At 38.5% G+C, this 13020-nt stretch overlaps 1 protein-coding gene across 4 annotated transcripts in view; it reads right to left on the bottom strand.

Annotated features, from left to right (window-relative positions):
* LOC143184568 (acetylcholinesterase) overlaps positions 1 to 12541 on the bottom strand; it is a 68976-nt gene extending 56435 nt beyond the window's left edge. For 3 of the 4 annotated variants that reach the window (XM_076386895.1, XM_076386899.1, XM_076386900.1), the window contains exon 1: positions 4801 to 4984. The gene's annotated coding sequence lies outside the window, so the exon portion shown is untranslated. Of the gene's footprint in view, positions 1 to 4800; positions 4985 to 12515 lie in introns of those variants that run through there. The other variant, XM_076386898.1, reaches the window with a different exon arrangement.
* Positions 12542 to 13020: the final 479 nt, after the last annotated feature.

Genomic DNA, 13020 nt, shown 5'->3' with positions numbered 1-13020 from the left:
TTTTATAATACAGGGTGATCAGTTCATCTGAAAACCCCCTAATAAGTGTTGGCAGCATTTATTGTAAATGCTATCAATACTTATTAAAGAGTTTCCAGATAAACTGATCACCCTGTATTTCCCAAACTGCTTTATAGCTATAATTAAAAAATAAGCTTTCTGAGCTGTATCACTTTCAAAGTACATAGTACACGTGCGATACATCAAACCAACATTATAGTCACAAGAAAGGCAGGCATCCTGCAAGCGAAACGCGATCGATAAATTTGCTATTCGAACCTTTTCAAGGACCCCATCTTCCATGGGCACCAATTCACTACTCACTTCCGGGTCTCCCCTTGTCAACCCCGTTTCTTTACCACTTTTCCTCGTCACCTCTGGGCCTCTTGTGGAAAGTGTGCAGTGGACTCGAACGAATTTTAGTCGAGTATCGTTTTCACCAACTATTCTGGTGTTGTAAACCAGATGTAAGCGTAGACCTGAAGGTCCTGCGTAGCAAGACGTCGTTATCGTCCTGAACGTTACAAGGAAAAAGAGAAAGCTTCCCTAGCTACTCTCAGGACGACGACGACGTATTGCTACGCAGGACCTTCAGGTATACACCTAGGGTAGGTGTCCCAATTACTTCCACTTATCGCGTAACTCTATTTAATTATTTTAGGAGCTGTTTAACCTATAAATCGAAAACAAGAAACTGATAGTTTTACCACTGGTACTGTGACTATTGAGTGTGATTTCGCGGTATAAGCATGGCCAGAAAAAACTACAGCCAAGTGTGAACCGCTCCATTCCAAAGCTACATAGAGGACCATTCTTTTTAGCACCATCACGACCATCATTGTGAAGTCATAGTACATCTATGTGTGAATCCTCCTTAATACTCGTTATAGTTCACTACGATTCGAGCATAAGCGGAAGAAAGTACAGCCAAGTGTGAACTGCTCCATTCCAAAGTTACATAGAGAACTATACTTTTTAGCACCATCACGACCATCATTGTGAAGTCATAGTACATCTATGTGTGAATCCTCCTTAATACTCGATATAGTTTACTACGATTCGAACATAGGCAGAAGAAGGTACAGCCAAGTGTGAACTGCTTCATTCCAAAGCTACATAGAGGACCATACTTTTTAGCACTATCACGACCATTATTATGCCGTCATAGTACATCCATGTGTGAAACCTCCTTAATACTCAATAGAGTTCACTACGATTCGAACATAGGCAGAAGAAGGTACAGCCAAGTGTAAACTGCTTCATTCCAAAGCTACATAGAGAACCATACTTTTTAACCCTGTCACAGCCATCATTATGAACTCATGATACAGCTATATGTGAATCCTCCTTAAAATTCGTTCAAGTTCACTGCAAGTGCGTGGAGCATCGAAAGGCCGTCCTTTTCTCCAGCGACCACGGGAACGTTGCGGGATCGACCCCGAGGAACGACTCGAACGCGTATCGAAGAGCGACGGCCTTCACCGCAGCGCAGCGAGATTTACCGGTGACCTCGGCTAGGAAAATCCGATCCTCGATCTCGAGTGTATCCAGCATCGGCTTAAGCCCATCGAGATTTATCGGCGGCGCTGGCAGGCCTAGCCCGCCGTTAATCCGCGCCACATATTCCTCGATATCCATTCGCCGATCTTATCGTTGATCCGGCAGCTTTGTCGCCGTAACTCACGCGGACTAATAGGACTACCGCAGTCGGCAATCTTTGCTCGAAATCGATCCCGTCCTTTCCCGAGCCCGATGCAGCTTTTCGTCCCCTTCGAAGCGCGCCAACGCAGGGTGCATGCAACCTTGCGTCGATCGGTCAACGGAACTCGGCAACTCTTTCGCAGAGTAATGGGGGTGATGTATGGTCGTAATAATTGAAAGATGGCACAGTGCTTGCAGGGAGAGTCCACGAGCATGGGAATTGTTTTTAGGGTAAGGCTAGGTGTAATTTGTAGTGTATATATTCCATATAGCGCTGAGACGTATTAGAAATATCTTAAAGACGTCTAGTGAAGTCCTAAAAATGTCCAACAGACGTCTCTGGGATGTCTGATGTTAAGGTAAATGTTCCAGTAGCTGACCATGTTCCGATACGTGGACCCTAACGCTAACTTTATTTCATTTTGAACTTAGATTCTAATATTAATTGATTATTACTAATAAAAAGTAAAGAATATTATCATAAAATAGTTTAGTTACTAGGAGGTAATTCGAGGGTCGAGATATATGCATTTTTTGGTTGTTCATTTACTAGGATATTTGACGTCTTAAGTGTCTAGGTATTGAGACATTTACCTTATAAATCAGTCTGTCTTCAAGACGTCTTAAAAGACATTCATGAGACGACTTAAAAACGTCCAAATTACGTCTGTAAAACGCTCAGACAAAAAATAGTGTGTCTTTAAAATGTTCTATGGCGAAATGTTTTAATTCTGAAATACCTATATTTTGTAATACTTAAATATCTGAATTTTAAAATATCCCAACATTTAAATACCTATTCGAAATTTCAAACATCCTATTATTTCAGTGTTCAAAATTACTAATTTAGAAATATCCCAAAACTCACCTATAAACCCAATTTCCCAATAAACCCTACCTGATATAATAACAGTAGTATACAGGCTTGGATTAAGGGAAAGCTAGGGGACCTACAGCCCAGACCTCATCCTTTAAGGAGCCTCATTTTTATATATATATATATAAAACTAAATTTCTGCAAATAGTTAAGAGAAAAATTATTTTCAATTTATTACTGTTTTTTTTTAAAGTCACATTTATTGTGAAGCTTTGGAATTTACTTTAGCCCAAGGATTAATATAGCTGTTCTTTATACTTTCAAAAAGTATGGAATATTTCAGTATAGTATCACTAACATTGGATCATTATCCAGCCCCGAGTCGCACAAAATCTTAAGCCACCCCTAGTAGTATAAGAATATAGTAAGATCATTGGAATTCTAAATATAACACATTAATAAATACTAGTATTAATATTACAATTTTCAAAATGCTCTGATGAATAGTTTCTCGTACGGGCTCGAATATCCCTGCCCATAATTAGACACCTCTCTGTGCGTCTAAACGCGAGTGGCATCCGCAGTACATGCAACTGCAATCTGCCTCCCTCTCTTCGTTCCTTTCGCGAAACAAACTGCCCACGAGGAAAGCGAAATTGTCGTCGTACGACGCCGCAATGAGCATCACAGAGAGTGAACGAGGAGAAGCTTGTTCTGTGTAGACTAAAGAAAATGAATACATCGCACATGTGGGTTCACATTTCAAAACTGACGCAACACAAAAAGAATGTCTCTCGGGAAAAGCAAAGAAGTAGGTATTCATGAGTTTTAAATAAAATTCTATTTATACTAAGTAAATGGTATTAACAAAAGGAATAGAAAGATTTAGCTAGTTATTTTTTTTTTTTAATTATTTTTCTGAAGAATAGGTGCTTTTAGTTTTTAATGAATGTTATACAAATAATTTGTAGTTTATATTTGTAGAGTGCTTTGTATAGATTCTATAATTACAATATTTGATCAGTAAATTAGTAAATTCTATTCTTTTGAGTGAATAGAAGCGCGTTCTTTAATTGCTTCAAAAATTGCACATTTTAAGTTGTGTCATTTTTGGAAAACATGTGCGATGTAATAAATGGATTTTTTTAAATGGAAAGGGGCATTCACAGATCTATCGTCTTGTTCAGGCTTCGCGTGTATCTCCACGGAGGAACGTACTACAGTTTTGTCCCGATAGAAGCTCACCACTTCCAACTAGTGAAAAGTTACAGAATATAAGAAACTGTTTTCTAAAATCAGTTTATACACTAAACACTTGAGATTCACTCCTTCAAGCTGAAGGTAAAGTGAAACAACAGTTACAAGAAGATGCAAGTGTACCATCGAGCTTAAATGGAGAAAATATCGCATAGTACTCTTTTCCAATAAGCTAACGACTTGGAATCAGTGAGGAGACACAGAACCTAACAATGCTGTTTCGCAGTTCAGTTTACATACACACAATTCTGTAATCAGATATCAAAACCTGATATCACTTTTTCTTTAAAATCGAGATACTATGTACTGTCCCATGGGTTTCTATATCAGATTCATCAGTTTGCAAAAAATGTCTGTATATCACATACTTCAAGACTAGAACAAGGTGGCAGTTCATAACATGTGGGTCTACCTATTGCTTTCCCTACCTTTAAAATCGCTGGACGGAAGAATCAACAAATCTCGACTGGATTGCGGACTTTTATGCAAAATTAAATTTTTGTAGATATGATTTAAAAAATAGAGTTTGAGTAAAACATTTCATTCTTTAAATATCGTGATGCCTACTTTGCTTCGAATATTTCATATATTTTTGTATATAGCTAGCTTTGTATAGTTTCTTACACCCTGAAATTTTCAATAAACGCATCAAAATCCGCAGGACAATCATGACATACCAGGTCCAGCTATCCGACTACAGAATCTACACCTCGAATGAGGCTCCCCAAACGAAGGAGTACGCGAAAGGAAAGAACAGTTCCAAGAAAACGTGAGTACCATCGAGCCCGTGCCGAGACAACAGTGTCCATACCGCGAGGGGATTGGAACCGGCCGGAAGTGACGCGTGCCGCAGTCAGATCAGCCAGCCGCTCGATCCCTCGCGATTCCCTCCCCGTTAGCCCGATCTTCCGCAATTTCTGCACCAGCTCGCGGATCCGAATCGAGGCTGGCGCGTAATGGAGCAGGTAACGCAGCGGACACGAGGTGTTCGATCCCCTAGAAAGGGTCGCGAGAGTGTCACTTACGAATCTCCAAGGGAGCGAGGTAGCACCGTGGTCGCCTGTCGCTCTCCCGTGTCCACGACGAAGACGACGATCAGCGACGAGGTTCAGGCAGAAACGTGGCCGCTCGTGGGTCCAGGTGACGATGGTCCGCTGCCTCACCTCGGTTCTTCCTGCTCGCTGAGCGCTCCTTCCCTCGCTGCTTGCCTCGCTTCTTTCCTCCCTTGTTTTCCCTTCAGCTGCTCCTCATCCGTGTCGGCGATCCCCGAGCCCGCTGTCTCGAGCGAGTCGAACGCGAAGCTCGCCGCGAGCCAACCACCGAGCGCGATCCTCCTGGCGGGTTTCGACTGTCGGCGGTCCCTGTACGGCGAGGACGAGTGGCTGTGGCAACGGCGACGAGCTCGACGACGCAAATCGCGAGAACGAGAGGAGTCGAGGCGAGCGTGCGAAAGGCAAGTAGGCCGGTCAACCGTTCAGGCCGCACTGACGAGTCGAGCCGCGGCTAGTAAGGATGAACTGGCCTGGCATCCCCTCTCGGTCTCGCCCCACTACACCCTCTCGCTCTTCGCTAAACCTCCCTCCCGCGGTCTCACCCCCTAGACAACCGTCCCACTCCTCTCAGCCTCTTTCACCTTCTGTCTCCCGTTCGATCCCTCTTCCTTTCCGCGTTCCTCGAGCCATCGTCTGCCGCCGCTCGCCTCCTCCAGGCTCTCTCGCCCCTGTTCCTCGGGCACGATGGAACTTGCGACGAGTATACGGGGTGTTCGACGAAGGGTATCAGAAATTTTCGGGGATTATTACTGTGGTCGCAGGGCAAAACGAAGCAGCTAGGGATAACATTTTAGGGGAGAAGTTTTTCAGTTAGAGATTAGGGCTAGGGAAATCACAGATCTATAAAAGTGGGTCTACATGGCATGTTAGGTAACAAAGTTGTAGAACTTTTTAGAAATTAGAGGGACGTATGTATAACATCTTTCCTTTCTGTTTTGTGAAAAGTTATACAATATTGTTTCTGTACACCTGCGTTAAAATATACTGAAACTGAACACCAATATCTCTAAAACAAGAAGCTGTGACTTGTATGTCATTTTAGTGTCATCTTCTGATTTTGATGAAACTTGGTATACGAATAGTGCATCGAGAGATATTAGATATGTGTTTCTTTTTTAGCTGCTCATATTCATGCTTAAGGGATGAAAATCATTCAAAACACATCACAAAATGAACCAAAGTAAGGAAAAACGAAAATGTATATGAGAGTTTGCTTCAGAGTTATTAATTGTTGAGAAGATATGTACCTAAAGTACCTGTGAAATGTGTCTGACTTCAGACTTATTCTACTGGCCACGTGTACTAGCTAAATCAGACATAGAAGTCAGTAGAATGACTCAAATCAGACACACTTCACATTTGTTACCCAACAACCATTTTAAACATTTTCTTAAGTGACCAACTCTGAAACAAAGGTTTAAACGCAATTTTGTCACTCTAGCTTTTCATCTTATTTTGACATGCAGAATAATCTTTATAGCATTTTACATTTCAAAAATATTTTCACAATATCTTATATAACTTCGTATTGTTGAGTTTAATGGAAAACTTATTAGCAGTGGTAGTACCAGTTAACAGTAACGTGTGTTTTCCTCATAGTACATAATTCTTCATCAGAGACGAAGAAACAGATATGTAGTAGATATATACCAGTTAAGCCTAACTGGAAGATATCTGAAGATCTCTGATGAAATCGTTCTTAGGTCAAGAATCTAAAAGGATTGACCTTATCACTTATTTGGTAGATATTGCATCGATGTACATTATACGATAAATTCGAGTTCTCTGGACTTTTTATTTAGACCACTTTCATAATTACTGGCACATTTGGATACCTAATGATGGATGGAATTTGATGCAATTATGACTGTCGTATGATTGCTCACTTTTATCCTGCGATATTAGCACCTTTCTTAGAAAAAAGAGTCACTATTGCCACCTTTTTTTAAACCATCGCGAAAACGTCAAATTTCTTGGTACTTCCGATCGCAGAAGGAAGCTATTCGCTATTTTTCTTCGTCAATCGGATTGACCCGTGTCCAGTTCCCTTCCTACGTATTTCTCAGAGGCACAGCGTCCCGAGGAAATTTCCCAAGCGTTTTTCTTCGTTCCAGAAGCTCGATCCTTCCAGGATTTACTACATATCGATGCTCTATTAGCTGGCTCACGGGCCTTCCTCGTTGCCTTCGTCCTGGCTGCTCGGATTTCAGCTTTCCCGATAACCGGGTATTTATGCCATGACGATCGATACTCGCCGCGAATTTCATGGCCACCTAAAATAGACTTTTCGAATTTATGGAAATTCACGGGCCGTCCATGTTTAGACGATTACTACTGGCCTGTGTCGTTCGTCGGCTAGTTATATACTCTAAAACGGAAGCGTGGGAGATTTTTGGCAGGGAGGTTCAACGAAGAGTTTGAGAAAAAGTGGACTCTGCGATCGAGCTTCTCGCTCGTCTATGAAGTTTTTATTAACTATCCTTGAGTTCATTGAATATTGGATTGGAAAAGAGATATCAGCACGCTCTACGTGTACGTAGAGTGACTCACGAATTTGTTCAAGAAGAATTATTAACCCTTTGCACTTGACTGTCGCCTCTGAGGCGATATTATGAAGGCAAAATAGTAAATCTTCTAATGTAAAATCTTCTAATCCATATCTTCAAATTCTAAAAATATTGTCGAGGGACAGAGTAGTTTGGATAGCTGAGTTGTTCAGTTAATAGAGGTCCTCCAGCTAGTGATGGCAACTGAGACGTTTCGCAGTGCTTCGAATTTGTATGTGTACTTGAAGCTTAGAGTTCTTGAAAGTCTTGATAGTTTTAGGAGTTTAGGAAGACATATTGGAAATATGTATCCCTAGTTCAAGCAGTACACTTAGCAGTAAAGTATTGCAGAGAGTCTGAAAAGTCTGAGTCGTTTCTCAAGATTTTATAGAGTTTCAGATTTCGAATCATGTTCGAAGTGTTTCGAATCTTCATAGTTCTGAATAACGTCGAATCAGTTTAAAGTTGAAATTCCACCAGCATCCTCACCACTTTTCCTTATTTGTTTGAAAAACAGAGGTTTCGACGTTCGGTAAATAGAGATCTGCTGGTATCCACGCCACCTTTTTTTGTCAAAATGTCGATATGTAACTATGTACACAAGCCGATTGTGTGTCAGTGATTTATACAAAACGCAGGGTTTACTTTATAAAGATTGACATCGGATAGGAATTAAGCGTGAAAGCTTAAAACAAGGCAAATAGAAGGAAATACATACAGTATAGTAGTTTCCAAAATTGGGGAAGTAGTGAACTGACAAGGGACATCACTTTAGAATTTTCATGAAACTGTATATGAGCAGTGCATCAAAATATATTATACACATGTTTTTTTTAGCTGCAAATATTTATATTTATAGAATTAAAAGCACCCCTAAAGTTGAGGTGAAAAATATATTTTCGTAAATATCTCGAATTTCCTTTACGTCATCTTGTTGTTTATAAAAAACAACGTATTTTATATGTGTACCACTTTTTCTACCTGCATCAGTTTTCGAGATATTTACGAAAATGTATTCTCCACCCCAACTAAGGGGTGGTTTTTACCCCCTAAACATGAATATTAATAGTTAAAAAAAATACGCGCCTAATATTTTCCAGTGCTCTACTGGTATACTAAGTTTCATAAAAATTGGTAAATGACATTAAAGTGATGTCCCTTGTGGGTATCAAGTGCTATACATGTCCCATGAGAAGTCCCCTGGGAAGCATAAGACCTAATGTTTTTCAGGCGACTTTTCATGAGATACATAGGATTTCTAATGCTTCTGAAAAGCATGGGACTTCTAATAAAATACAATCAGTACAATCTATTTTCTACTTACAATTAGATACCTCTGCTTACCTAATTATAAAGTAATCTTCAAAAATCAAGTTATTTTAGTGTCTAGAATTACCTCTTGAATTTGCCCCCAAATGTAGCTGAATACACCATGTAGAAATCTTTACGAAGCAAGATACTTTTAGCCACCTGTATATGTATACAGTGACTGCAAAAATCTATCTCCATCGTAACTTGTGCATCGAATATCAATTCCACTTAATATAAACAGACGACAATTTCCAATTACGATTTTGAGACAAACCCAAGTCCTTATCTCTCAATGTTTTCGTCACTTCACTTGTCCCCAGTAATCGAAACATATTTTTGTACTTTATCGATCGATTAATTTCCTTACCAAACTACATATTTCTGCAAAAACGATATATGTATATATTAACAATTCAAGTCCGCGACTAGTTCGATTCTTCGTCACAACAGTTCACTAATCAAACGGTCGAGAGCTTCAGATAACGAGCATTCGATAACAGATTTGAAAGTTCAGGTGGACGATACCTTATATAAGAGGTGATAATTAACGCAAGCTAGTACTCAGAGGAACATTGTTCGTGCAAGTTGCCTAACGAAATCTCGTGAGTATCGTCACTCCCCGACGCACAGTGGGACCAAACGCGAACCTAGCTAATAAAAAATCCTATTCGCTAAATGTGGCTTGTTACATTAACCTTTTTGGGGTCGTTGTAAAGGGAAAGCTTCCCTTTTTAAATACAAAGTAGCTTCAATTACGAACAAAATTTGTTAAAACTTTTATAGCCATTTCAATTACATCTAATTTTCGAAAGATTATCATTTCTCCACTTAATTGCTATCGTAAAAGTATTTTTGCAGAATTTGAATTCAGGGCTGTGAAAACCTAAGATTCACCCCTTAAAATGCAAACATAAAGATTGTTGTAATATTTAGCTAAAAAATTAGCTAACTTTGAGCACGTCCACCTATAAAGGCCATTAAATATATTAAACTTCTACACAAAATCCACGAAAAGAAAAACAATTTAATAGTTAATATCACCACTTACTGAAACGTGAAACTTCAACCGCTCAGGACTATTACAAAAGTCAACAAAAGTCAAATATACAAACTTCAGCGTATATTTTAATCTATTTAAATAAATTTCATAGGTAAATGACATTTCATTCCAAAACATCTGGGATATAGAAACATAAACCACGTAAAACTTAAGCAATAGTGACCAAATTACGAATTATTCTTAGCTAGATTCGCGTTTGGCCCCACTGTGCGACGCTCGATCGAACTGTTCCCGCTCGAGATCGCCTTGGATGTGCAAAATCGCTTTGAAACGCAGCGTAGAAGCTCGATTATGCAGAGGGAAGCGTTCCGAGCCGACAACTCGCGAATTACGCGGTGAAAGTCCCAAGTGATATGGCTTTGATCGTTTCTCGCGCGATCGACCGCGAATCGAAGCGTTCGGGGTGGGAAAATTCTTCGCGGCCTTCAGGACTTTCGATCGAGCGATGCGCGCTGGAGCGAACGAATGGGAGATAATTTCCAGTCGAGTTCGAGGTTTTAATAGGTGGAGCCATTTTCTTCGTTCGGTCGGCATGAAAATTACGGGAGCACGAGAAGAAGCCTCAGTGGATCGCGCTTGCGACGCGTCCTAGTAATGAAATAAATACCTTCGACTCTGTGACGGTTAACCAATATTGCGTGGTATCGATTCATTACTGCGGGGACTTTAAAAAGCGTGTTCTTTTTCAGAAAGATGCAACCGTACGTGATCGTGTTGGCCTTGATCTTGGCCTCCTGCCAAGCGTTCACCATTGACAAGGATGTCGATATTGAAGGTAAGATATTTGTCTTCCTGCTTCGAATGTTCTACGATTTTTAATTAAATACAGAGATAACTGGCTCTAGCGTGGGGAATTATTTACGATCTAGACGATTTTATGAAGGAAAAATCTGGAGCAGGGGATAAATGAAATTTTTGAGTTTGTTCTATGAAGCAATTTAAATGATACAAAATTGTAAACTTAAAAGTTGGAAAATTTTAATAGTTGAATATTGGAGTATTTGAAATATTTGTTCATTTGGTAATTTGAAAATTAAAAGATTTGAGAATTGGAGGAAGGAGAATTATTAGGAAATTTCAATGCTTAAATATTGGAACAATTGATAGTTTCAGTATTGGAATATTTTAAAATTGGTACACTCGAAAATTTGAATAGGCACTGAAATATTTGAGGAAATTAGACACTTGGATATTTGAATTTTTGAATTTTTGAATATTTGAATATTTGAATATTTGAATATTTAAATTTTTAAATTTTTAAATATTTGAATATTTGAATATTTGAAAAATTACATATTTAAAAATTACAGTGAGTTTATTACAGAAACCTTTAGAAATTAAAAAATTTGAATATTTGGAAATCTAAATATCTCAAAACTCTGAATATTTAAAAATTTCTCAACTTATAAGTCACAAATCGCTTGTACCAATAACACAAAAATGATCGTAATGTGTGACCATAAATGCAGCCAAAAATCGTAACAATAACCAGTCACTTCTCTAGTTGCTTCCACATAAAAAAGTTTGAATATACCTAACGTATATTTTCATTCCCCTCAAAGTACCTCTGGAGTACAATGTGGAGGGCAAAGAAGGACGACTGGTTAAATTACTCGAAAAACTCAAGGACTACCTGAAGAACGGCAACGAGAAACTTGGACTCCCTGTTCTCGACCCGCTTAAGAAGGACCATTTGGACTTGAATTTGAACAAGAAGGGAATGATCGAGTAAGGGCGCTGAAAATTCAACACTCTTCCTAGACACGCGGAAGAAAATAACGATCAACGATCTACTGTTAACAGATTGCAAGGCACGCTGGACAATATCCGCGGATTCGGTTTGTCCAACTACGAAGTGCTAAAGGGCGATCTAACACTCGTTGGACTTCTGGCTAACGTCAGTCTCAGCTGGAACGAGATCGATTTGGTGACCAACTACCACGTTGAACACGGAAAGCTCGCTGATACCTTGTCGTTCTATGGAGAAGGGTTGATCCAGTAAGTTTGTAGTATAACTGTTTTATCGTTAGTTCATAATGTTCAGTTTGAGTATCTGAATGGCGAATGATAGAAAACGTGTTCATACACGGAAAAGAAGTGCTAAGTTGGAATTATTGGTCTCTTGTAGAATTTATAGAAAAACTTCAACAGACTTGAGTTTATAGAATCAGTAAAAGTCAACTTTGTATATTTAATAACGCTGGTTTTATTATAGTCAAGCCATCTTTGTTCATTTTACAAAGATTCATAACAGATTCTACCAAAGTCTACCCTGTTTATAGCTACTTAAGGCATTTTTGCAAGTTTTGTACGACCACTTTTTCCATGTAGGTTTTGAATATTCGAAACGAAACGTGAAGTTTTCGCGAGATTATTTTTTATTCAAAAATTGTGCTTACGTTTTGCAAGAGTACCTAGCTGCATCTCTGAACGAAACGATGAAGTTCGAATACGCTAGGGAATATGGATTTAAAAAAAAAACGCGCTTACAGTCGGTTCTGTAGTTCCCTAGTGTCAGTAAAGCAGCTTCATAATGATCGAGAATTATCGCTCTCTGTCTTACATAAGCTGTATTGTAGAATCGTAAAACAGAGTATTTCTTTTACTGAAATATACGGTGTACTAGAAAACAATTTCGGCTAATAAATAAATACATGGAACAAATGTGAAAAAGACAAAAAGAATACAACTGGCCATTTTATCATGCTGCTTTAAGGTTTTTGTGTTGTACGACATAATGAATGACCAGAGGAAATAAAAGCATACATTACCTTAATTTCGAAGAGATGAAAGCAGCTTAACCAATTATCCAAAGTGTGTGTGCTGGGTCTGTAATTAATGAAATATTAAATATTAAAGAATCAGTTTCTGAACGTTCAAATTTTCAGATATTCAAGTATTCTAATTTTCAAACTTTCAAACTTTCAAAATTTTGAAAACTCGGAAGTTGAAATCAAAACTTTCTGAATGTAATGTAGGTAGAAAATCATAATCACTAATTTTCTTTAAGATTTTTTTTTTCAATTAAATGCTGCTTTAAAGAAAGTATAATAAATCTTATTTCTTCGTTTAATCTAATATAATAATCGACATTTGATAATAATAATAATTTATTGAAATAATTTATGTTCTTAAATGAAAGTAAAATAAATCAATCGAAATCTAAATTCTTTTCTCACTATAATACCAACAGATTATAAAAAATATAAATATATACGAGTAATGAAAATTCAATAAAAATAAAATAATAAATAATTCAAATATATGTGAGTAACG

This window comes from Calliopsis andreniformis, chromosome 10 (assembly GCF_051401765.1).
Source record: "Calliopsis andreniformis isolate RMS-2024a chromosome 10, iyCalAndr_principal, whole genome shotgun sequence".
NCBI classification, from domain to species: Eukaryota; Metazoa; Arthropoda; class Insecta; order Hymenoptera; family Andrenidae; genus Calliopsis; species Calliopsis andreniformis.
This window is presented reverse-complemented; position numbering and strand designations above follow the sequence as displayed.